Source organism: Cricetulus griseus, chromosome 2, assembly GCF_003668045.3.
Source record: "Cricetulus griseus strain 17A/GY chromosome 2, alternate assembly CriGri-PICRH-1.0, whole genome shotgun sequence".
NCBI classification, from domain to species: Eukaryota; Metazoa; Chordata; class Mammalia; order Rodentia; family Cricetidae; genus Cricetulus; species Cricetulus griseus.
The window spans coordinates 47,425,623-47,451,820 of NC_048595.1; the positions used below are offsets into that span (position 1 = coordinate 47,425,623).

The 26,198-nt window shown below is 39.4% G+C and overlaps 1 protein-coding gene across 2 annotated transcripts in view; it reads right to left on the bottom strand.

Moving 5' to 3' along the window:
• Pde4b (phosphodiesterase 4B) overlaps window positions 1-25,223 on the bottom strand; it is a 337,171-nt gene extending 311,948 nt beyond the window's left edge. For both annotated transcript variants that reach the window (XM_035439769.1, XM_035439768.1), the window contains exons 1-3: window positions 25,073-25,223; window positions 23,160-23,248; window positions 22,323-22,417 (exon numbers count right to left, since the gene is read on the bottom strand). The gene's annotated coding sequence lies outside the window, so the exon portion shown is untranslated. The remainder of the gene's footprint in view (window positions 1-22,322; window positions 22,418-23,159; window positions 23,249-25,072) is intronic.
• Between the last annotated feature and the right edge of the window lie 975 nt (window positions 25,224-26,198).

Below are 26,198 nucleotides of genomic sequence, written 5' to 3' on the forward strand. Positions count from 1 at the left end.
GGATTCTGATCCAAGACATATAGCACATGTATTGCTGCCAAGGCTGAGGACCTCAGTTCTGTCCACAGGACACACGAGGGGGAAAGAGAACTCATTCCTGCAAGCTGTCTTCTGACTGCCAAACAGGAGCAATGGCACATGTGTCTACAGCAGTGCACACATCATACACTTCCCCACCCCCTACACACACAGGAGCAGCGGCACACGTGTGTTACACCAATGTACACATCAGACACTTACCCACTCTCTCCCCATACAAAATAAATAAATGTCACAGAAAAGAAGCTGTTCCCTGAATACACTGCATCTCTTCAGTGTTTCTAGCCAAATCAGAGGCTAAATATTTTTCCAGAGACTGTTTTTGCAGTTTCTTTTCTAGAAACCCACATTTTATTGTTTCTATTTTATAACTATGTAATGCAAACTTGAGAATAAAGTGAACATAAAAATAAAAAAAATGAAAGTCTAGTGAGGAAATGCACCTCCATGTGCCCCTAATAAGGGCTTCCTGTGTTACCCTGCCTTCAGTAAGTTATCTGGGGAGAGTGAACAAGAAATGCAAAAAAACAAAAAAAACAAAAAAACAAAACAAAACCAAAAATCATCGAAAACCAAAAATCATCGAAAACCAAAAGCTGGCACGAAATAGTTACTTTTTAGAATGAAAAAAGTCACATGGACTTCCACGAATAGTTATATTCTGCCGCTTTGGAAGGATATACAAATCTGCCCAGAGCTTCCCATTTCGATTTACATTTTTCTGAACGTTGATGCATTGCATCTTTTGCCTTGTCAATGAAGCTAGTGTCAACGTGTAGTAGTTAAATCCAAAGGCAAAATCAGCTTTGTTTCCTCAATAGAAAGATGGCCTATCATTTCCTACTTATGTTGAAAACTTATTTTTATCTTTGAACACTTAGGAAATCCATACATTAACTACTGTTCAACATGTTTACAACACTCCAGGGCAAGCCTTTTCTTTTCATATAACCAGTGATACAAGAGTAAATTTAAACAATTATACAGTGAAACCGAGTAGATTAAAAGCACATTAAGGTAGAGATCATTAGGACCAAAGGAAAGATAATTAAAAGTGTCCAATTCACATCGCCTTTCTCAGTCCTACTATATCTACATGTTTCAGAAATGTTTGGTTGATGTATAGTTAGGTAATGGAGGCTTGGTGAAGGGATGGGATTCATCTCACCGCCAAGAATAGCATGAGTTCTCAAAACATTCAGCATAGAAACTGACAATAAATGCAGATAAAAACATATTTTTTGCTTAGGCATACAAATAATACAAACGACTTCTACTTTTGATACTAATTTCTGTTGCTAGAAGGAAGAAGAAGTGAACCTAAGAGAACACAGGAGGAAACCATTTAACATATCAGAAAGGGAATGAAGCATTCCTTACATCAAGATCATAGGAGGTAAAGACACACAGAGGTCACAGAAACACACCAGAAGCCCTTTCTGCACTAAATTACAGGGAAATCTAAGTGGACATTGGTACTGGAATTACTACATGTGCTTTATACAGCTGTAGATGCTCTTGAAAGTATTCACAAAATTTTTAAAAACCTTTTCTTTTTTCTTTGTATTTATGCTTCTCTCATACAATACCTTCCAACTGCAGCCTCTCCTCCTTCCACTCCTCCCAGTGAAAATCTTTTCTTAGGCAGTGCCTGAACAATGGACAACACACAGGACTAAGATTCTGGGAATGGAATTCAGTTGTCACTCTGCTCCTGACCAACTAGGTGACCAGGACATGCTAGCACTTTTCTTATTCCTGTAAAAGAGGTTAGATCAGATCACTAAATAATTCTGGAAGCACACTACAGAGACTATCAAAGAGGTACAGAGGAGCTCCAGGTATCAAGGCACAAAGAGACTAATCTAAAAAGGAAGACCAGTGTACAAACTGTGTAATAACAGCCCAGACAATCTTGTTTGGTTTTCCTTCTCTTTGATTACGACTCTTAGAAGATAAGCCATTTTTCTGTCACATGTTTTCCTAAATACATGCATAATTTCCATATGACTATCTCCATAAGTTTCTCAATTCTAAGACAGACATACATTTTTGTCACACTATAATGCATTTAGAATCAGGATAAGATAAATGGACTCTTGTATTCAGTGATAAATGATAACAGCCTCTAAATCAGTGGTTCTAAAACTTCCTAAAGCTGCAACCCTTTAAATACAATTCCTCATGTTGTGGTGACTCCTAATCACAAAATTGTTTTCGTTGCTGCTTCATAATTGTAATTTTGCTACTGTTATGGATCTTAATGTGTCTGATGTTCACGATATCTGATATGTGACCCCCAAAGGGTTCATGGCCCACAGACTGAGAATCACTGACCTATATAAATCTATTGCTCCATGTATGAGGAATGTTGGTGTAAATAAGAACAAATAGTTTTAAATCTCTGCTTTTGTTTCTATTAATGAGACCCTAAGATTTCCTTAATGTCTATAAAGATTATTGTCTGTAAATGGACTTTCTGGCTAATGCTGAACCTTAACCTTAAAATAGCCGATAAGAATGTTTTAGATACTAATAATAAACTTACCAGGTAATTTCACATTTATTATTTAAAATAACCAAATGACTGGGAGAGAGAAAATAACTTTTCTTCTCTGGAGTCACTGGGTGTATGGGTCACCACTTAAGGTAGGCTAATTCAGAAATAATTAGCCAACACAAAACAGACTCCCTGGGTTTAGTGGCTTTTGTCTTTATTTCTGTGTCCAAGAGCAAGAAAAAATACCATGGAGTTGGGTGGGTAGGAACAGGGAGGGAAGCCCTGGGAGGGGTTGGGGGATGAAAAAGAATATGATAAATATACTGCATGAAATTCTCAAAGAACACATTTTTAAAGTGCAAAATTAAAATAATCAAAATTCTTACTTTATTCCCAAATTTGCATTGCATAGTTGTAAAATAGAAACAAAAACTTTAGGGTTTCTAGAAAAGAGACTGGAAAAATCTCTGGAAAAATACTTAACTGCTGATTTGGCAAGAAACACTGACGAGATGCAGTGTATTCAGGGAACAGCTTTTTTTTTTTTTCTTTCATTTTTTAAAAAAAATTACTTTAGAAACCATCTTATTTTACATATTGATCCCAGTTCCCTCTCGTTCCCATCCTCCCACATTCCCCATCCCCATCCACTCCCCAGGGAGGGTGAGGCCTTCCATGGAGGATCATCAAGGTCTGTCATATCACTGGGGGCAGGGCCTAGGCCCTCCCCCATGTATCTAGGCTGAGAGAGTATCTCTCCATGGAGAACGGCTTTTTTCTGTTACATTTCTTATTTTGTGTAGGGGGAGGGTGTGGGCAGGTGTATGATGTATGCACTGGTGTAGGCACACTTGTGCCACTGCTCCTATGTGTGGCAATCAGAAGACAGCTTGCAGGAATCAGTGCTCTTTTCCTCCATGTGTGTCCTGTGAACAGAACTCAGGTTCTCAGCCTTGGCAGCAATCCCTTCTACCTGCTGAGCCATCCTACAGTCCCAGAGTATTTTTTTAGTAAATGCAACTCATGCACTTAATTAAATATATGGTGTGATATTCTAATAAGGATTGGTGAGCAGAAGGCATAGTCCAAAAACTCAATAACATGATGGGACTATATGGTTTTTATACTCCCACATATATATAGAAAAACAGTAGACTCCAGAGTGCAAGAAAACAATAATGCAAGAGCAAATGGGCAATTGTATAGGGAGATGTTTCTCTGATTTCTTTCTCTGCGCATTTATCATCTGTATATAGTAGAGCTACTGATTTTTTTTTTAGTTAATCTTGTATCCTGCCACTTTGCTGAAGGTATTTATCAGCTGTAGGAGTTCCCTGGTAGAGTTTTTCGCTTCACTTATGTAGACTACCATATTGTCTGCAAGTAGTGAAGTTTGACTTCTTCCTTTCCAATTTGTATCCCCTTGATCTCCTTTTGTTGTCTTATTGCTCTAGCTAGAACTTCAAGGACAATATTGAAGAGGTGTGGAGAGAGTGGGCAGCCTTGTCTTGTTCCTGATTTTAGGGGAATCACGTTGAGTTTTTCTCCATTTAGTTTGATGTTGGCTGTTGGCTTGCTGGATATTGCTTTTATTATATTTAGGTATATTTAGGTATGTTCCTATTATCTCTGAATCTCTCCAACACCTTTATCATGAAGAGCAAAGGGGTCAAAACCAGGCTGGTAAAACCCACAGAAACAGCTGACCTGAACAAGGGGGAACTCTTGGTCCTCAGACTGATAGCTGGGAAACCAGCATGGGACTGATCCAGATCCCATGTATGTGGCTGTCAGTGAAGAGGCCTCAGAAATCTTTGGGGCCTCTTGTAGTACATCATCAGTACTTATTCCTAGCATAGGAATGGACTTTGAGAGCCCATTCCACATAGAGGGATACTCCCTCAGCCTAAACACATGGGGGAGGGCATAGGCCCTAGCCCAAAGGATATGACAGACTCTGAAGACCCCCTATGGAAGGCCTCACTCTCACTGGGGAGCAGAAAGGGTATGGGATAGGTAGGGTGTTAGTTGGGGGGGGGCAGGGGAGGAGGGGAGGGAGAGGAAACTAGAATTGGCATGTAAAACAATTTTGTTTCTAATTCAAATAAAAAAATGGAGAAAAAAAAAAAGAGCAAATGAGCCAGTGAGAACAGTGCCAATAAACTGTCTAAGAGGATGGCATGTGGCCACCATTTGGATTTCACTCACATTAACCCCCTACCATAAACAGAAGTGCAAAGGATGAACAAAACCCTGGTGTTTGAATCCTAGGCTCTGGGCTTGCTCTAATAATCATCTCCCTTTATTTTGTGCACATCCATGACCTCCCCTTTGTACAGCTCAGTGGGGTGGCCTATCTCCTTGGCTTCAGATCATTCTCAGTGATACTGTTCTGCTTTGTGTTGCTTCAGCCCCTGGTGTCCCACAAACCATGGCTTTGTCTGGCACACTAACCATGCCTGTAAGTAGTTCTTCATTAACCTTGCTTCCTTAGCACCAGGTGGGGAGAATTCAGTTTTAGCTGGGTCTCTCACCAAAAAAAAGCTGGGAAATAATTTTAAGTGAAACCAGAAATTCGAGTAAATGTACAACTGGAAATCTGACTCCATTTGATTAGAACTCGGTTTTTGTCTGCAGGCTGCTCATTACTCTCAGGAGAAAAACACTGACTAATTTCCAGTAAAGCAAAGGTCCATTGTCAATTCTCATTGTTCCCAAATGCTATTCAAACTAAGGAGTAAAAGACTCCCTGTTTCAGAAAACTCTGATAAAACCAGCTAGAATTCTTTCTTTAATGTAAGAGCATCTTCTCTGAAGGTTTCTGATTCGGAGAGTTATAGTTCATTTATTTAAATACATTTAGAAATTTCCTACTTTGAAATTTAAGAAATGAACATTTCAAAAAGGAAAAAGCCCACCTCATTGTTTGTTTTGCTCAGTGCCACTTTTTCTTTTTTGTTTTTTTTTTAAGTAAGGAATTGTTCTAGTTTTGATACAAACTATGTCTCCAAAGGACTTGAAAAAAATTATTTATCCATAGTAGTGTTTTAGGTTAGATAACTACAACTAGAGGGCTTCTGGGATCTCAGGGGCCAAATACCTAGCTGATGCAATGACACCCAGGCAAAAACAAACTGAAGACAAGGAAAGAAATTAAGGCTGTCCTCCAAGAACTACTGGAGAGTTGAGCCAACTTAAAATGAACACCTGGATGACCCCTTACTTTCTTTATGCCTAAGGCTAAGTGAGTGAGTTGGTCCATTGGGTTAAGATCTTAAATAACTTTCCTAAGGATTCAACATTTTCTGTGTCAGGAAGACACCAGGAGACTAAGTAGTACAAAGACAACTCAGTGTCCCAGGAAGTGCAAGGTCACAGCCATGGTACAGAAAACAGATTCCAGATGCTCCCAGACTATCACTCTCAAAAAAAAAAAAAAAAAAATGCCAGAAGTCGGATATACATGCCTGTAATTCCAGTATTTGAGGAGGTAGAAACAGGAGGAATGTGATCAGTCTGACACATGCCTAAGTTGCATGCCCAGGACACATGCCTAGGTTACATAGCACAACCTGTCTTCAAACAGACAAGTGAAAACGAAGCAAGCAAACATCAGGTGAAAGTTACAGGTCATACAGGTCATATGCTCTGCACTCCACACTTTCAGAGCTCAGCTTAAATCATCTAAATTCTTTAAAAATGAAAGTCTCATTCTCTCTAAATGCCTTTCTCTGGTGCAGCCATTGTTGCCAGAGCCTAAGATCCTAGATTTTTGACTGCACATGGAGGAGTTCTTCTGACATTCATTGTGTACATTCTGAATATGTGTACTAAGTATGTACCAGGTCAGGGCAGAACTAGTGGTTTTAACATTTGTTTCACCTGTAGCAACTTCCCTTTGAGAACAAGAGGTTTTTGTTTTAAAAAAAAAACATATTTACTCATGTATCTCCCCAACTGATTATTTTAATAATCATTTCTTGAGCAGAACTCCAGTCTCATAAATCATTCTGAATTCACAAACAAAAAAAGTGATTTCTTCTGATAGAAAAAAATCAAAGTAATGGGATGTGACATGGGGTTGATCTGGATTAAACAAACTCAATATATTATTTGAATCACCCCAAACACTGAATTTTATAACTCGGTATCTGTTAAAGATGACTTGAGAACTGTCCCTATCAGAAACACTGGAAGCCATTTATTTTCATCAAAGTTTTCATAGCATTCTGATTCCAAGATCTTTTATAAAAGTATTGCTCCTGAACAATTAAGAGTTTAATCAAAATCAAGGACCAAGTTTTCTCTGGCTAATCTCCAAGGTTTGCAAGAGGTCACTTTAACTCATTATATTTGCTAGATTACAAAGTGGGTTCCTTCGGTACATGACCCAGTCCTTCACATGCAGTTAAATTTTGATCAGCTGTGTAATTATCTTTTGTCAGCTGAACAGAAGTCATTATAAGGAACTCCTGACCATTCTGTGTAAGGAATAGTTTTCCTTTCACTCTTGACTCAGGTGCCTCCTGATCACCCTTCTCTTCAAATGAAGACTTTCCCAGTGGTATAGTGGAGTTATGCTCTTTGGATGCAGCATGCCATATATTCTCAAAAAGCAGAGTTGCCATGGTGACCTATGGTATTCAGTAATCAACAATCATGCCAACAAATAAGCAGAGAGTAATAGTGTTTGCTAGTTCTAAGGTCACAGTAATAATAATGCTTAGGTTCCCTCATAGAAGGAGTGGGGAGAGGGTCACCAACTCCTCTGAGATGTCATAGCCTCTTGTTCATCTGCATGTGGTCACAGAGTGGGTGCTAGAGAACAGAGGAAGGGACAGTTGACCGTTGATCGGAGACTGGGACGCTTCTGTGGTGAAGCTTTCATGAGTCATAGCCTGAGCTCGGGATGAGAGTTTTTCAGTGCTGCAGCTGTCTTTGAGTCACCCATGATCCTACAAGTAGCACCTCCCCCAGGCTTCTGTTAGCCATCCCAGTAAATGAATTGGTTCACATAGAAGGACTTCGCTGGAATCCTTTCTTCAGTCTGTCTGCCCTATCTGTGGTGAATGACTGTGACTTTAGGTCTCCCCACAAATAAAGAATCCAACATTCAGACTTCTGTGCTTTGGTCAACTCCCAAGTTTGCATTTTCTCTTAGCCTTGCATTTACTAAAGTCACAGTTCTATAACTTCAAAATGATTGTTTCTTAAATCGTCATTTGGAGAACAATGACTGTGGCACCTACTGCTGAATGAATGCATAGAATGTTAAGGTGAATGCTAAAGTAGGGAGGTCAGTCATGGCATTGGTTACTTTTGCTGTTTTAAAAAAAAACTATGTATGGGCTGGAGAGATGGCTCAGTGGTTAAGAGCACTGGCTGTTCTTCCAGAGGTCCTGAGTTCAATTCCCAGCAACCACATGGTGGCTCACAACCACCTCGAATGAAATCTGGTGCCCTCTTCTGGCATACAGGCACAAGACTGTATACATAATAAATAAATAAAATCTTAAAAAAAAAAAAAAAACTATGTATACAGTGCTCTGACTTCATATATGCCTGCAGGCCAGAAGAGGGCACCAGATCTCATTATGGATGGTTGCGAGTCACCATGAGGTTGCTGGGAATTGAACTTGGGACCTCTGGAAGAACAATCAATGCTCTTAACCTCTGAGCCATTTCTCCAACCCCATTGTGTTGGTTTCTAAGAGAGCAACTTACTGTACTATTAGAAAAAGTGGCCTGGTGGTGGTGGCAGTGCATGCCTTTAATCCTAGCACTCAGGAGACAGAGGAAGGCAGATCTCTGAGTTTGAGTTTTTAGTCAGCCTGACCTACAAAGTGAGTTCCAGGACAGCCAGGGCTACATAGAGCCACCCTGTCTCAAAGAACAACAACAACAAAACTGATTTTGGAAACCTGCAACATTTAGATTGTGAGTCTGTGCAAGCATGGCCAACCTGTTTACAAGGACCAGGATATCAGTGCAATACTTAGACAGCTTTGTAAACACTGAAACTTAGAGATTTTGAGAATATGCTACCATCTTAAGAAACACGTTAAAGAAAAACTAGTGTTTTCCTGGCTTCATGGAGAGTTACAAAGAAATACCAGCACTCATCCCCTCTGGACCACTTGTATCAGAATCCCCAAGTATGGAGTTCAGAAACTAACAAAATATTTCCAATCTTTTAGGAAATTCCAAATGAGTCTCAGAATTTAGAACCACCTAAAGAGATACTGTCTGCCTTCTCTTCTTGGACTAACATTTTGTCATTCTCATTAAGACACTAGACTCATTTTTCACAATTTTGTGACGGTTTTAATTTGCTATCTTCTAAACACTCATTACACACAAACCCATTAGGATGCAAAATGAATGGTATCTACTTGAAGCACCTGTGCACAAGCAAACAGTACAAGATGTTGGCTGATCAGTGTTTTAATAAGGTCAGAATAGAGATGAGCTGCCCCAACAGGGCTACCAGCTCCTTGGATGGGGACAGCCTTTTCTCTATATTCACTTCTCAGCAAACAGCTCTTCTACATTATGAGACTCCTATTGATAAATTATGTTCTTCAATGTCCAAGAAAGGGTTGCAAAGAGATAACAATTTATGATGTATACTCCACAAATTATAATATATAATTATAATACAAACAGCTTTAAATAAATACCCAAGTACATGCCATACAGTCTTGTGATGGATAACTGAACAGACACTGAATCAGCCTGTTTACAAAAAAGCGTGTAATGAATTGCCTATTGACCACATAGAATCTAAGCACTGAAAGTGAGTTTGTCTAATACTCTATTTTCTACATAAGATGAAAGTCCAGTCTAAATATACGGTATAGACCATTGTCAGTTCTCTGCCTAACCATTCCTGTCATGGTAAACAAAATCTCCAAGAGCCATTGATTTCACCATCATCTCTTTTAGGGGCCTCTGTTGGAAAACTGAAATAATTCCCCCTTTCACTGACATTATTTCTTCCTAATCGAACTCAGGTCATGAAGGACAGGTGGAATTCCCTCAGCGATCTGGGAATAGTTTCAGCGCTTAGAAGAGAATTCTCTAGAATCCCAAACTGTCTCTTGCAGTGTATTTTAAAGTCATTCTAGTAAATTCTCTAAGATGATAATGGATGGAATGACACTCTCAGGTAAGAATGTTAGCTTCTATGGTGTCCCTGATTAGCACATAGAATTTTATCCATAAAGTAGAAAAGCTGCATTTTGTTTTTAAAAAAATCTAGAGTATCTCCAGTTTATTTTAACGAAAGCTTTATAGTGCTTACTTACATTTCTAAACTTGGACAAAAATTATCCCTCTCCCATGGCTTGGGGCATAGAATATTAACAACTACCAAATGCTAAAATGCCAAAGTATTCAACATTTTGCAAAACTAGATGAATAAGCAACCTCCCCACTCTGCTTCTAAGCAAGTGAAGGCCCACTGGGGGAACTAAGTATCATCACTTTTAAATTGCTTCCATATGAACCCTCTAATTGTGTCCCTCTCAAGCTGGAGCTAATTAAGAACTTCTAAGACAGAAGCAGCAAAGGGTATTGCAAAGCTCTCCCTTTTCGCTAACACCCAGGTCATGCTTTCCTTTCATGTCTCAGACAATCAGATGGTAACATTAGCTTGTACCAGCTCCACACTACGTCATCATGCTTTTTGGCTAAGCCTTGGAACAAAGTAAAACAAAAAAACCTTATAATTGGGTGAAGAGGTAGAAAATTACTAGCCAACTCTCCACCCATATCCATCTTTCATGTGATCTGTCTCTCTGTCTACATGCATGAAACTAATAAGGCTTTATACATTCTTTTTAAAGATTTGTTTTAGGGCTGAAGAGATTGCTCAGTGGTTAAGAACATTTTTATTCTTGCAGGGGACCTGGAATCAGTTCTCAATGCCCACATAGTGGTTCACAACCATTCAAATCTCTAGTCCCGGGGAATCTTAAACCCTCTTTTAACTTCCATGGGAACAAGACATGCATGTAGTACACATACATATAAGCAAATAACGCATAAATAATAAATAAATCTAAGAAGAAATTTTAAGAGAGAGAGAATTTGGTGTGTGTGTGTGTGTGTGTGTGTGTGTGTGTGTGTGTGTGTGTGTGTGTGTGTGTGTTGGGGTGCAGTGTATGCACAGGCCCGTAGTGAGCACCAACTCCTACGGAACTGAGTTACACGTGGTTGTGAGCCATCCTTTATGGGGACTGAGAAGGAACTTAGGTCTTCTTGAAAAGTGCCAAGTTTTTGTTTTTGTTTTTTTCCATTGAACTATCTCTGTAGGACTAAAACTGGAGTCTTACACTTAGTAAGAATAGAATCCAAACTCACCTTCCAGAAACACAGCACTGACACAACCACTTCTCCGTGCTTCATGAACAGAGCTGTAACACAATGATAAATTCTAGGACACCCAATAAATCTGATCATTGTCAAGTACAAAGACAGGGAGGGCAGAGTTGGGATATGTGATCCACCCTACCCAGTTTTCCGTCTTCACTTAGATAAGGTTAAATCCTGTCATTCTCATATCCTTGAGGATTCTTTTCACTCAAGAAAGATCAATATCGTCTTTATCTGGAGGTAAAAATGCTGTCTCATTTTCAAAGGATAGGTTCTAGACACTCCTGATAAAAAGGACAAAGAACCTAGTTACCAATGACAGGATGTGCCGCCCGTGCCTTTTTGTCAAACTTGTTCACTTCCTTTGTTGGCACACAGTGCTATTCTCCTCTTTTCCTTGATATCTGCTACTCATATTATTCTCTCCTTAAAAGAAATGCAGGAAAAGAAGGACCAGGATGGAGCAGCTTCACAAAGGCCCAAACTTGCAGACTTGCATCTGCTTTTTAAGCAACCTCACACAATTTTATGTATTCTCCTACAACACAATGGCCAACTTAATCATCTAGAAAGCTGCTCAGCCCCAGGAATGAAAGCAATTATATAATTGTAAATCTTCTAGTGGTCTTATTAAAACAATAGAAAGTAGTGAAGAAAATTATCTTAAGAATATAATTTATGTGGTAAATACATCTAAAATATTTTTATTTTAATAAATATGCAATATAAAATTTATCATGAGACATTTTTTCAGACCTTTTTTTCAATTTGTTTTTGTGTCAGGGTTTCACTATATTGCCTTGGCTGGCCTGGAACTCACTTTGTAGACCAGTCTGATATTAAACTCACAGAGATCCACCTGAGGTCTAGATATAAAGGTCTGCACCACCATGCCCACCTAAGACATTTCTTCCTCTGTACTAATAGAGAATCCAGATATGCTACATCTATTGTACACCTATAGGGTCTAGCATTTTTCTTCCTGTACATCCAGTTTGAGCTAGCTACATTCTAAGTACTCAGTCATCACAGAGGTGTCTGGTGGCTACCACACTGGAAGACATGTTGACAGTGCCACTTCATTTGAATGTACTTTAAAAAATATTTATATTACATATTTGAAATAGAAGGGTCATTTTTATAGAAAGTAAATACTCCTTGAGATTTGAGTCCTGCCTGTTTTTCTTCTTGTCTGTTGTATAATGCATATAAGGTCAGAAAAAAAAAAACACTGGAAAAAGAATATGCCCATTAACCCTGCAATATTTAATGCTAAAGCTTGCAAGCCCTGTGACAAATGAAGCCAGACTGAAAACCACAGATATAATTTGCTGGCTGTAGTCCCTTCTGAATTAAATAAGCGATGTTGACATTCAGGAAGCATGCTATAGTAGTGAAAGAATCAATCTTGGCAGATCTGTCATTTATGATTTAATTTTCACAGAACAACTTTCTTAAAACTGTTTCTGAAGTCAGGATTGGATTCCAAGTGTGTGTCTAGACTTGGAATTCTATTTGGGTTTTTTTTTTTTCTTTTCCTTGCTCACTGCCATTTTGGCCAGAAAATGTTTTAAATTCGCCAGGGTTCTACTATAAGTACTATCGCAAACGCAATGCAAGAAAACAAAACAAAACAAAAAGCCCTCTCCTGATTCCACTTTATATATGGAATATGTGCTAAAACATTCAAGTATGTATTAGCTTCAGAAAGGCTTTTGCTTTTGAAAAGTTGTTTGTGATAGACATTTAGACATTCTGTAGTGAGAGTGGGTAGAAATGATGGAAGAAGGGATCCTTGTCCCTACCAAATATACCATCTAAAAGGGGGAGTCTGGCAGAGTGAATCAGGAATACCCTGTGACAACTTAAGAAGGGTTGGAAACATGTCTCCTACTCTTTGCAGCTACTCTAGCATTTAACAACTTCCCAGGAAAACACATACACTAGACAGTCATCCACTGAATAAGGGTCCAAGTTCCAGGTCAGCTCATGGCACAGCAAGCTGGGGGCTCCGCACATGAATACCCTTGGGTAGGGGAGGGTAATATAAATATTATTACCAATTACTCCAGAGCTGAACACATGTGAATTCAGAACAACAAAAACCTACTTATTCTCGATGTCTCACAAAATTGAACACTGTTTCCTTATGTTTTGAATGCTACTATAACAGGGCAACTCAGATGTAATGGTTAAAACAACAGAAAATATTTTCTTACAGATCCAGAGGGTCATAAATCTGATACAGGTTTCACTGGGCAAAAATTAAAGTGTCAAAACAGCTGTGTTCTTCCTAGAGCCTTGGGGGGAATCTATGTCTGTCTTTATCTGTTTTGTATATTTACCAGTTTGTTGCATATCTAGATACTTCATGTTTACTGATTAGGTGATATTGAGGGAGGGTAGTGCATATTTCTTTGCAGTTCTTTACATACTCTAAAAACTAACCCCCTGCCTGATGTGTAGTTAGCAAAGATTTTCCCCTTATTCTGTGTAGATGCTGACAACCTTTTCAAAATTTCTCAAACTTCAGCATTCTTACAGGCTCATACTATAGTTAAATATATTCCCCCTTCCCCTGCTGCCCTCTCCTTCTCTTATCCCTCCTCCTACCATTGGTTTCCTTGATTCCCCCCAGACAATTTAAGTGCTAAATAGACAAATGATGAAAATCCGGGAGAAACCACCCACATCCAGGTTCACATGCTACATCCCATCTACAGAGTAAAGTATCCTATTCACAGGCTTCAAGGGTGAGGGTGTACACGGTGGTCATTATCTAATGGGGGAAATCGTCTGTACATATGTTTATCTTATTGTTTGATTGATAAAACACTGTTGGCCAATAAGGAAACAACATAGGCAGGACTAGGAGACAAGGAGGATTCTAGGAAATGTAGTAACAGAGAGGTTGCCATGTGATCCCTGGAGGAGAGGACACATGAGTCTGGCATTCTCAGTAAGATAAGACCATGTGGACATATATTAGTAGTTATGGGTTAATACTTAAGACAGAGCTAGCCTATAAGAACTCCTAGTCACTGGCCAACAGTTTATAATTAATATAGTGTCTCGTGTGTTATTTGGGGGCTCTGAGGTTATTTCGGAACCGGGCAGGTACACCACAACAATTCATTCTCTCTCTCTCTCTCTCTCTCTCTCTCTCTCTCTCTCTCTCTCTCTCTCTCTCTGTGTGTGTGTGTGTTGTGTGTGTGTGTGTGTGTGTGTGTGTGTGTGGCTATTCGAGTTTATCAACTTGACTACATCTGAAATTAACTAAAACCCAAGTGGCTGGGTACACCTGTGAGGGATTTTTTTCTTTTCTTTTGATTTTTCAAGACAGGGTTTCTCTTTGTAGTCCAGGCTGTCCTGGAACTCACTCTATAAACCTGACTGTCCTCAAATTTACAGAGATCTGCCTGCCTCTGTCTCCTGAGTGCTGGGATTAAAGGTATGCACCACCCCCACCCCCAAATGAAGGATTTTTTCTTAATTAAATCATTTGAAGTGGGAAGACCAACTGGATCTTTTAATCTGGATCTTTTGAGTTGGGAGGATCCGTCTTTAATCTGGGCCACACCTTCAGGTGGCAGTCTACATAAAGGACGTGGAAGAACCAAGTTTTCGCTCTTTGCCTGCTTGCTCTGGATTTTGTTGGCAAGTCCATTCCTTCACTGGCATTAGAGCCTACTTATTCAAGATTCTGCATACTAAAAAACAGCTGAGACATCCAGTCTGTGGACTGAACAACTATTGGATTCTTGGAGCTTCTGTTGGTAAACACCCTTGTTGGACTAGTTGGACCACATTCTGTAAACCATTCAAATAAATCCACGTTCTCTCTATATATAGATTCATTCTATAAGTTCTATTCCTCTAAAGAAAGCTAATACTCTTTCTATCATGAGAAAAAGAGTTCTCTTGCTTTTTCCATGTCAAGATGGCAGTTAATCACCATCTTCCTTCATCTTCTAAGCAATGACCATTGCAATTCTCTCTGCCATTTTTCCATCAACACACACCATGCTCGCTCTCTCTCCCCCTGGTAACATCAGCCCCCCCAACCTGCCAAGTTTCTGAGAAAAAAATACAAATGCATAATAATAATTACAATTTTAAAAATGTTGCTTTCCCCAGCTGTTTCCTGTTATCAGAGGAACCACCAGCTCGAAAGTCAGTCTGTGTATACTACAATGATAATTTAAGAAAGTAGCAGCAATAAGTACCACCCACAAAGACAATGGTAAAATACATCCAAATACTAAAACCCAATGAATCACGGGCAAAAGTTGAAGTCAAAGTACTTTTATCCCTATCTACTTGTCCTGTGGTGCTGCCACCAGAAGTTACACACATTTATGCTGACAACGCCAGCAGTATTGTTGGAATTGGAATGTTGAAAAGGGAGTTTCTGATAGTTACCTTTGTATGGACCAAATGCACAGCCAATACTCCCTGTCCATCCAGCATAGCTTCTGATATGTTGATAAATAGAGTAAGAACTTTTTGGGGGGTTTGCTGGGTGGATTTATTTTATATCTCAAAATTTTATCTACTGTCAATGTTCTGATTTCTAACACATCACTTTCTGTGAAAAGGTACCTTTTAAAGAGTTAAACTATCTGCCTAATTGTCTGGTGCTGAGAGGGTTGGGGGGGCACCTACCCAAATCCCAATTCAGAGAAAGAATGTGTTGCCAGTGAGGGAAGAGTTGGGAAAAGGCTAAAAACAACTTATTCCCATCCAGAGGATTAAGCTAGTGATCCAGTCCTGGGCAGGTGACACTACAGCAGAGTATGAGAAGAAGCAGAGATTCAGGGCTTCTCAGGGAGACAGAGTAATATTTCTTTAGGTAAGGCTCATCATTGCTATCAGGCCTAACTAGCTCTTAACTAGTCCTTTACATTTGCTATCCTCACAACAGGTGTTAGTTATTTCTAATGAAAAGATAACCGAGACTCAAAGAAATTGAGCAAGTACTAGCCAAAAGTAGTTCCCCTGATACATATTATAGAAATGTGCTCTTTACAAAGTCTATCTTCACTGCAATTAAGCACCATGGGTTCCCCTTGTCTATGAAACACTACCTTCAAATAGAGAGATTTGAAAAATTAGTCAAGTCTGCCAGTGGCTAAACTACTTGCAGTTAAGGTCATTCAATTAAACAAACTTAATTTACTGTCTTACTTCCCAGACTACAATCTCTTTTCAAAATCTAAATAAGCATAGTCAAACCTCTGATATCACTGATGCTCACCTAAATCATTCACAGTCTTTAAAACTCCGCTCAATTAATACCATCTCTGCAAAGGTAGCTATGACAACACCAGTCTAAATCAATTCCTATTGTCTCAAATCCCAAGGCAGTTTTATCAGCACCATACTACAGAGAGATGAAAATGACTAAGGAGATTTGAGGGGCTAGGATGAAGGAAACAGCAACACTGAAAGAGGAAGCCTAGGAGGGAATGTCAGGGGAGGGAGAATATTGGTGTAAGGGACAATTGAGGGGTACCTGTGGATACTGTATGTTGACAACACACATTTTCAGACCCACATAGGAAGGGGAGGTCAGAGGAGAGTGTGCATGAGAAAGCCATCATTCAGTAGTAGCCCACAGGAGAAAGGTAGGTGTACCAATCCTGGTTACATGATCACAGTCACATGTAAACAGTAAAGAGTCAGTTTTTGAGAGAAACCAAAGTGTGAGAAAAAATGAATATTGAAAAGCCAGGCGAAGCTAATCAGCCTCAAAACACAGATCATAATACTTCCCTAACAACCCTTAAAGTACACAGTGTGGTGGTGTTAATAATAGGAATATGCTGGACAATGGATCTTTACAACTTATTTTAAAATATCACAGGAGACCAGAACACTTTCCAAGGTCATACGCATGTTCATCATTGTGAAAATAGCAGTGGTTCTCTGCATGCTGTCCAAACACAGGGACATTTGGTGTATATGGGATACACCAAATACCTGCTTTCATTTAATATTCCAACTATCTGTCAATGAAGCTGAATTTAAAAGAATCATAATAGATATATTAACCTGCATTGCTGTTGAAATTAATTCATTGGGTCTTTTAGCATGTATGGACCTATCATTACAAGCTGGTAAACTATGATCACATTTGTGCTTTTTAAATCAAAATACAAGCATCAGCAACACGATGATGCTAGAAAGTGGCAGACTTAGTCTGCTCACAAGGTTCAAACCTGGACCCAACACAACCCTCTGTTTTCAAGACAGAAGATCTGAGTGCTTACTAATGAAAACCCAGGAGTCAACAAAATGGGTCTATTATGAGCAACTATTCTTACTAGCTTCAGCTCTGAAATCCCCATGTCATGTCCCTTAGAATCCCTTGTCTTTGTCAATTCACATGGTCAAGCCACACTATCTACATGGAATCTCAGTTTCTTGTTAATATTTAGTGTGGGGGGTGAGGGGTGTGCCATGGCAATTCAGGAATATGCTTCCACCATCTGGAAGGTCAAGTCAAGGGTTGTCAGGCTTGGCAGAAAGCACCATTTCCTTCAGACCAGCCTGTTCCTGAGTCTCATGTCTAACATTCACTTATCATGTGACCTTTGTTAGACTACTCTATAACTTCCTCAGGATGCTCATGTCTAAAAGGATACAATAATAAATACTCAAACCACAACTAGGATATTCTGGTAACTATTTAATTAAGGTACATACAGATCCTGGAATATGGCTGAGACTTAGCAGACAAATCCAGCAACATTTAATATTGTAGAACCTAACATTTAAGGATCTGAAAGCAGAGGTGATGAGTTTTGCTTTGGAGGGTCACCATGAGACTTAGAGAGTCTTCGATTGCTTTCTTTCCTAGTGTATATGATAAGAGAAACATGATGTTTATCCAACAAACATTTAATATGCTTACATTAGAGCATTTACACAAACTCACAATAGAAAAATATTAGGATATTTGTAAAAACAGAAACAAAAAATAGACTTAACTATTTAAATATCTGCTAATAGATGAGGTGAAAATAGAAAATATCCAGGCCATATACTGGGTGACATATTTTGCAGGAAATATATTGTCCTCTCATACTGCAGAAGCTAAATGGACTGAAAAATGATAGAAAAAAAATTTCTAGATTGCCATATCCCAATGGCACTTCACTGAATCTCTTGCCTAAGAAATACTGAATGCACTCCTTATGTTTTTAGGGAGGGAAGTACCAATGTGTAGCCCTGTGGGTGAACATGCTGCCTCCCAGAGCCTCCTGGACACTCAGAGAAAGCCTGGCTCATACTCACTACATCCAGGAAAATTGCTTAGTGTCATGAGACTTAGAAAGTACCTTCTAATTTGACACATTTGAAGTACAGTTGCACACTGACAGAATTGCTAGAACTATGCATACCACACTCCTCATTGCATCTCTGACAGGAATGCACAGTTCTAGGAAACAGCTGTGGCTGAGAGAGATGAGGAAGTAAATTGGGTTAAAGGAACAAGGGAGGAAGGAGGAGAGAAGAAGGGAGGTGACTCCTTGAACCATAAAGTCAAAGAACTTTGTCACATAAAGTCAAAGAAGTAATATTAGGCCTTCCTCTGTTCTAATCTCTAGCACAACCCTGCCTGAGTCCTTTTAATGCTCTGAATTCCAACCTTTGCAATTATATGAATGTTTTATGGGATTTGGTACATCTTCATAAGCCTTTAATCACAGGCAGCATCTCAAAAACCCTGAGTGTAGAATGTGAACTAACATGATGATTAATATTTCTTCCTTTACAAATTCTTGAGGAGTGGTGTAGGTAGGTTGAGGTCATACTTATGTTGGAAATTTGACTTTGTGGATATTTCAAATAGGAAAAATTGATTCATCCACATAAGCATGTCCTTGTAAGAAAATGTCCAGGTGTTCTCCTAAAGTCAGATGCTGAATGAAAGTCCAGCGTGCACGATGTTTGTTGAGTAGCTTAGGGCTCAGCTCATGTGGAGGAAGTGAGATTGATGTTAGAAAAAAGATCTACAATGGAAGCCCAATCTGCACCTAGGAGGTCAACACCACAGGACTTCAGCATCCTTCATTTGTGTAGCTCACCTCTGGCAGCCATGAAAGCATCTGCTCTAGGGCAAAGAACAGGCACTGGAGGAGGTGAGTCCTTGAAGAGGAGTGTTCACTGTGTCAGAATACACCAAGATGTTTGTGCATGGATCTAGAAAATGTCCAACTTTATAAAAACATTGAATTTCATATTCTATGCATGGCATGAAGAGGTGATAAAAATAGAATGTTACATTAGGGACCCATCCTTACTGGATAATGACTAAATAATAGCAAAGCTATCAAGGTCTTTTTAAAAACTCAGACATAATTGTTTAATAGTATTTTACTTATTCACGCTGGAAGTTATGATCTATTGATATAAATTGTGTGTACGTGATAAGTTTTTTTTCTGTCTCAATCCTGTCTTCAAACAAAATAAACAAATTGTTTGCTCCTTAACCAGGAAGGGGAGGCCAGAACAAAAATCTGTTGTTTCCTTTTCCTCCTCATTGTCAAATGTGAAAATGAATGGTTTTATCCACATTTCCCTCCAAGTAGAAAGGTTCACTGCACAGGGCAGAGTTTTATTCCAGCTCTCACATTCATTAACCCAGCAACTGAAATTGCTGTCATTCTCCTATTTTAAAGTTAGACTAAGCAACTTGTTCAAAATTCTAAGACCAAATGCATAGATATAGCCTCACAAAACTTCATTTTCCTTGCTTTGCTTTTTTCAAGTTTCATTTTGAAGACAGACTTCAGGATTTAAAACTGACTCTAAGGCAAAAAGATAGGAACACCTGCTTTACAGGAAACACAACTTTCAAAGGCAGAAAAGTGGTCATTTCTTTGTAGCCACCCATTGTGTGCTATTGGCCACCTCTCCTCTGGGCTTGGAGAATCTCCTTGTCCATCTCGTGCTTTTTCTCTCAATTGTAGGAGCGATACACAGCATCTCCTATTCTCCTCCTTGACACTGCTTTCTCTTGTTCCTTTTCCACGCCTTGATTTTCAGATTGTCCTTTGTGTGGTCATGACTAGAGCAGCATCAGTTGCCATAGGAACAGTAATGCTCCCCTCATGGATCTCCAGCATCACAGACTGACATAGCTATGCAGTACAGCCCACCTGCTTTCATCATTTTTTTAGGCAGGGAACTTGAGACAAAGAAAAAAAAATGAAGCAATCTTTTTTAACAAAGGGTTTTCTCTCAAGTGGAATCAATGTTATATATTTCTTGGTCCAGTTAAGAGCATATACTGTATTGTCTGAAGATAACACTTCAAAAAAGAGCACAGCTTCATAGGATCAGCACACTTCCCAGAATCTGGAGGATGTTAGGAATCTTGGACGTTGGTGAGAACATTTAAATAAAATGTGTGTGTGCGTGTGTGTGTGTGTGTGTGTGTGCGCGTGCGTGTGTGTGTGTGTGTGTGTGTGTGTGTGTGTGTGTGTGTGTGTGTGTGTGTGCATGCGCGCGCGCGCGCACGTGCGCATGATTCCTAAATATGCATAAAGAAATGACCACAGCCCATTACTCTGTCTTAATATTAGATATGTACGAGATACTCAAAGAGCCAATATAGAAGACACATTTCATGTTTTAAATTTTCCAAATTCTATTCCTACTGAATGATGTCATGGTTCCAACAGTGCTTTGCAGAGCCTTATTCCTGCCACTGGCCATGTATACAATAGATCACTGGAGCTACTGACACATTTAACAACAAGCAATAGATCTCTAATACTGACTTAGATGTGTGCTGTAAAGTGAACATAGCAGATGTGGAAACTTTATTCACTTAAGCACCTTTGTATAAACTACATTCTTTAATTCCTTGAGGCCATGTCAGTGTCATAAGTCTTTGTAATGAATCACAGAATCAAGGTCTTCGTTGCCTACCCTGCAAAGCCCTACTACCTTTTCAGACTATACAGCAAAAAATATCCTAACATATATTCTTAGTTGTTGTTGTTATTGCTTGAAGTATTGGAGATAAAACCCAGAGCCTGACCAGGTCTCAACTACTAATGGTCAGTCCCACAGCCCTTGGTTATTGACACAGTCTTACTATGCAGCCTAGGTTTGCCTTAAACTTGTGACCTCTTGGTCTCCACCTGCCAAGTGCTACGAATGGAGGTGTATGCCACCATCATACTTAGTCATTCCACTTCTTTATGTAGGATGGTCACATGACTTTTCTTTAACACTAAGCATCCATGTGGGGACTTTAGATCTAAGTTCCATCTTTAAGGCAATAAGTGACTCAGGATTTGACTTCTAGTTCTATAAAACCGAAGGTGCAGGAAGACTTTAGATGAGATACATAATAGCCATTAAGCCCAAGAAATGTCAGAGGAAAAAGCTCTTGGTACTAGCAATGTCCCAACCTACACTGCTGCCTTCCAGATTTCATTGTGCAGAAGGACTCTCACCACCTTGCAGTGAGTGCCAAGGAAGCCCTACAAATCTAAGAGCTGAGATGGTCACTGAAGGGTTGTGAGGATTCATATTCTTTGATGATTATCTTACAAGTGCTTCTTAACACACTGATTTTTATTGAAGTCAGTCAAAAATATGTCCCAGCATTCCTCAAAAAAAAACCTCTTTACCCACTTCTTATTTTGAGGTATAGTATGGCGGGGGGGGGGGGAGTGGGGGGTTGGGCATTCTGCCGTTGAAGCCATACTACCTGTTTTGAAGCTGTGAGCTGGCTATACTAACATAGGTTCACAGCTCACACCCTTATGCCTCTCTGGCAATCAGGCTTTGGAAATGCCAAGAACCCATGAGGTCAAATGAACTGATGGTCATTATGCTCAGAAGTGGTAGTTTTTCATTCATACTAACAGCAATAAATTCAAATGTGGTCATTAAGAGGAACACCTCAGTTCCACTCATGAGGAAATTGAGGCAAAGGATGACATGAATTTTGTATGGCCAGACTTCAGGTTCACAGTAGAACTGGATGTAGAACCTAATCCCCGATTCTTGGATGATACTCCTACTTTCAATAGGTAGCAGACACTCCATTTTTAGATCACTTCAAATGTAAACTATAAAGAATCTACTGTACTGGTCAGCACAGATAACAAGAGACCCACTGTTAACTTGTTGGAGTCTACAACTGGCATGACTTAGAAAGGAAAGCCTCTATACTTAACTCATCACTGATGGGCTAACATGATCTTCTCGTAAGTCCTTTGTCATAGCAGGTAAAGGGAGTGGTCTCAAGGAGTTCTCAATCAAAAATATTTGATTTTCAGCAAACAAACAAAATCCCACCAGAGTGTGACTGAGAAGACCTTGCACCAGCCCACTGCTGCTCCTTGAGTCCACCGTTGATGGAGTCTACTCACTGGCTCACCTTCTCAGATATAAAGTCAAGTCAAGAAACTGGGAGCCACGTTGCTCTTTTCATTAGTCAGCAACCACAGACTTCATGGGTTCTTCCCTCTATAACTGTCACATAAATAACACAAAAGGTAATGTCTCCACCATCCAGATAATCATTTCAAAGCATACTGATTATCATATACACATTATTCCACTCTCCCAAATCAAACAGCATCTGGCCGAGATTCATTTTGATCATCCTCAAGTCATAAGAGGATACAGTGGTAGGAGCTATTGACTGCAAAGATTATTCATTGCTATGTAGGAGGAGAGTGGAGCTGATTGCCCCTTAGCTGTCAGGAAACAGCTCATCCAGAGAAGCCTTGGAGTGTGGGGGTGGCTGGAAAGTACAAGTTTACTCATAAATAAAGCAATGCTTGGATAATGAAAGTTTACTGATCAAAAGCCAATGGAAGTGATGGTGGCAGTCACCTCCACATTGTGTTCAGAGGGTGGTATAAAAGGTACACTGAGAGAGCACTGGGCTTTCTGCCTGGAGGGACAAGTTGCTGGGATTTGGCTAATAAAAGAGGACACTGGGAGCAAGTTTGAAGCCAAGGCAGCACCAGTCACGATCCAAAGAACAGAATTTATGAGCTCTGTGGGAAAAATGACTCATCTGTCGCGGAGCTGCCCAGTAAGCCATGTTTACGCCCACAGGTGGCCGTCACCAGTATTAACAAGATCACAATGGCTAAGGAAACAAGCAACATTTCCCTTTTGCAGGACAGGGTAGCCAACCAAGGGGTAGAATGTATTTAACTATTGTTCTCTATCTGCTTCTTCAAATGTTCTCAAACTGTCTTACCGAGAGTTCAGTTGATGTGTTCAGTCCCTCTAACCAGGCACAAAAGTTTCATAAATGGCTTATTTCATTAAATCATGTCCCATTTGTTCCTGGAATGATGGGTGATCACAGGAATTAATACCACAACGCTAGTATCTGTTATTCTTTAAAGCAGTTTTAAACAGCCTGTCTACTCTTAGTTTTGTTAGCTTTGTTCTACCTCATATATACCTCAAATTAGGTAAAAATGTAGTTAAATTCCAGAGAAGCATGGATTTATTACTGGCTTCATGATTTTTATTGTTTCAGAGTTCACCACATCTGAACAAGGGCATGGGGTTGGGGTAGTTTACTTAGCAAGGTTTAAAAAAAGAAAGCATAATAAACATTTTCACATTACAAATTTACAATGAATTTGTGGGTAAAGAAAGGTTCCAAATATCCCCTCATTCATATTATTAATAGTTATAGTCGTTATCCTATTCTTAGGTTCAAAGATCATGTCATTTTGAATCTTCTTAATGAAAATATTTCATGTAGATAAGAAGGCTGAATTTGTAGTAGGTGTCCACAAGACATGATTCCTCAACTGATCATCAAGTATAAGAGCATCTGGGCTATATCCATCTCTCTGAACTCAGATTTTGTCTCATCTATACCACATTTCTTCATGTTAGAACACATTAGAACAGACACCCAAGGTACTCAAGTGTGACAAAGAGGAATTGAGATGGCAAAACATTTAGTTTGTGTCTACTGAGATGGATTGCTTGTCTAGATTTTTTATGAGATTTGTATCTTTTGCCATCTTCTCAAAAATCTATAACATGGTGATTTCCTTGCTCACTTCAAATAAATATTGAATCTCATGCCTAATTCTGGACTGGTAAGTTTGTTCTTAAAAACAAACAAACAAAAAAAAGCAGATCATGTTCATAGCCTCACAAAAATCTGGAATTCTTTCTACGCTTCGGGGTTCACTGAGGATTCTAATGCTATATAAAATTCATTCAATATTCCTCTGACCTGTGTTCTATACCATCTCCACCACCATCACTCTGTTCTAAGTGTTCAGTATATCCAGTCCTAACTATCTACAGTCACTCCTAACTGCTCTTTCTGTCCCCAGAGCAATCCTTTCAAATGTACTACAGTGGAGATAACAGTTTACCTGTGAGACACACCAGGGGTCTTGCCAAGGATCCAATCAAGGCAAGTTCCCCAGTTAATGTCAATTCTCAACCTTATAGGAACTGAAATCAGCTGTCAAGGGAGTCTTAATGATGGACTCATTTAGAACAGACTGGCTAGTGAGTATCCATGTGAGGGATTATCTTAGTTGTGTTAATTGAGTGGGAAGATCTACATGGAAAGCAGGTAGTTGCTTGTCATGAGCTGAGCCTGGATGGAATGAAAAGAAGAGCAGATCCTTTGTGACCTTTCTGATAAATGGACTCTAGCCAGGAACTTTAAGCTAAATAAACTCCCTTTCCCTTGAATTGCTTTTGTTGGGATGTTTTCTCACAGCAACAGGAAATTAAACTAAGACACTGGCAAAAACTCATTTAGGATCAAAACAAAAACAAAATAAAACAAACAAACAAACAAATGAAAAAAAACAAACAAACAAGCGTTCTAGGTTCAGTGAGAGACACTGTCTCAAGAGAAGCGCCAGAAGATGAGAATTCCTGGTCTTCTTTGGCCTGTGTGTACGCACACACATCAGACACTGCGTACCCCTGAGACACATGGAGACTCTCTCCTCCCATCTCCTTCATATCTACAGTCCACATTACCTAACTAAGCACACTCATGAGACACACTATCTGTTTCCATCCCTGCTCTTTTATGCTAATGCTGGTCATGTTCATTCAGATTCTAATTTACTCTTCAAAGGTTGTTTTTTCAAGAATGTCCCTTTGATCAGGACTTACACGTGTATCGCCAATAATAATTCACACATGTTATATCCTCATGTCTCTGTCCCCTCCATTAATATGAGTGTCTTGGGGGTGGAGCAAGTGCTGTAGCCATCTCTGTCTGCCAAGCACTAAAAAAGTAGGCACCTCATCAATGCTTCATGAACTTCTGGTTACATTATGGGCTAAAAATAAGAGATAGACGTCAGGGAAATATATTGTCAGGAGAAACTGGTGCTAAGAATAATTTCAGTAATGCATACTAGGAGGAGACATTTCAGAGTGTTTTACAGACTTTGACCACATCTCTAAATCTGAGTTAAGGAGACTTCTTTTAGGAAATTCATGTCACCTCTGGGTAGGTAGAGGACTTGGATTAGGTATGAAATGGTAGCAAATGATATACAGCCATCTAATAGTGTTTTGAGACTTAACAACAAAGAAAAAGGATCTAGGGAGAAAAGAATCAGCCTGAATAGATGATGAGTCCTGACAAGCTCTGCTGCAAGACCAAGATCTTAGCAGAAGATTCGGCATGCCATGCCACTGAAACTGGAATACACATAGGCCACGTGCACACATATTGGCTGGTTACTTTATTACCTTCATAGGAAACTTAAAAAATGATGTCATTAAGAAGCCAGAAAGAAGTTCATTGAGTTAAGAATGCATGGTCCTTAAGCATGAGGACCTGTATTCAGATCCTCAGCATCCATGTCAAAAGCTGGGTGTGGCCATGCACACCCATGCCCCCACTGCTGGGCTGGGATACCAAACAGCTGGACTTGATGGGGCTTGCTGACCAGCCAGCCTAACCAAAACAGCAACAACACCACAAAAACAAAGGACCAAGAGTTCTAGGTTTAGTGAGATACCTAGTCTCAAGGGAATAAGGCAGAGAACAACAGAGGATTATACCCAGTGACCTCCTCTGGCTTCCATGTGCATGCACACCCACCACACATGTGCACACTCCAGACATACATGCAATAAAAATTTTTAAATTTTATCATTATCTATAGCAAATTAAGTAGGTTAGTTTTAGTTTTCAAGGCTAATAACATTCAGTTCCTAGCATGTATTTCATAAAATTACATCAATAACAATTAACAGAATAACTCAATAACTCATGTTTGTGGTA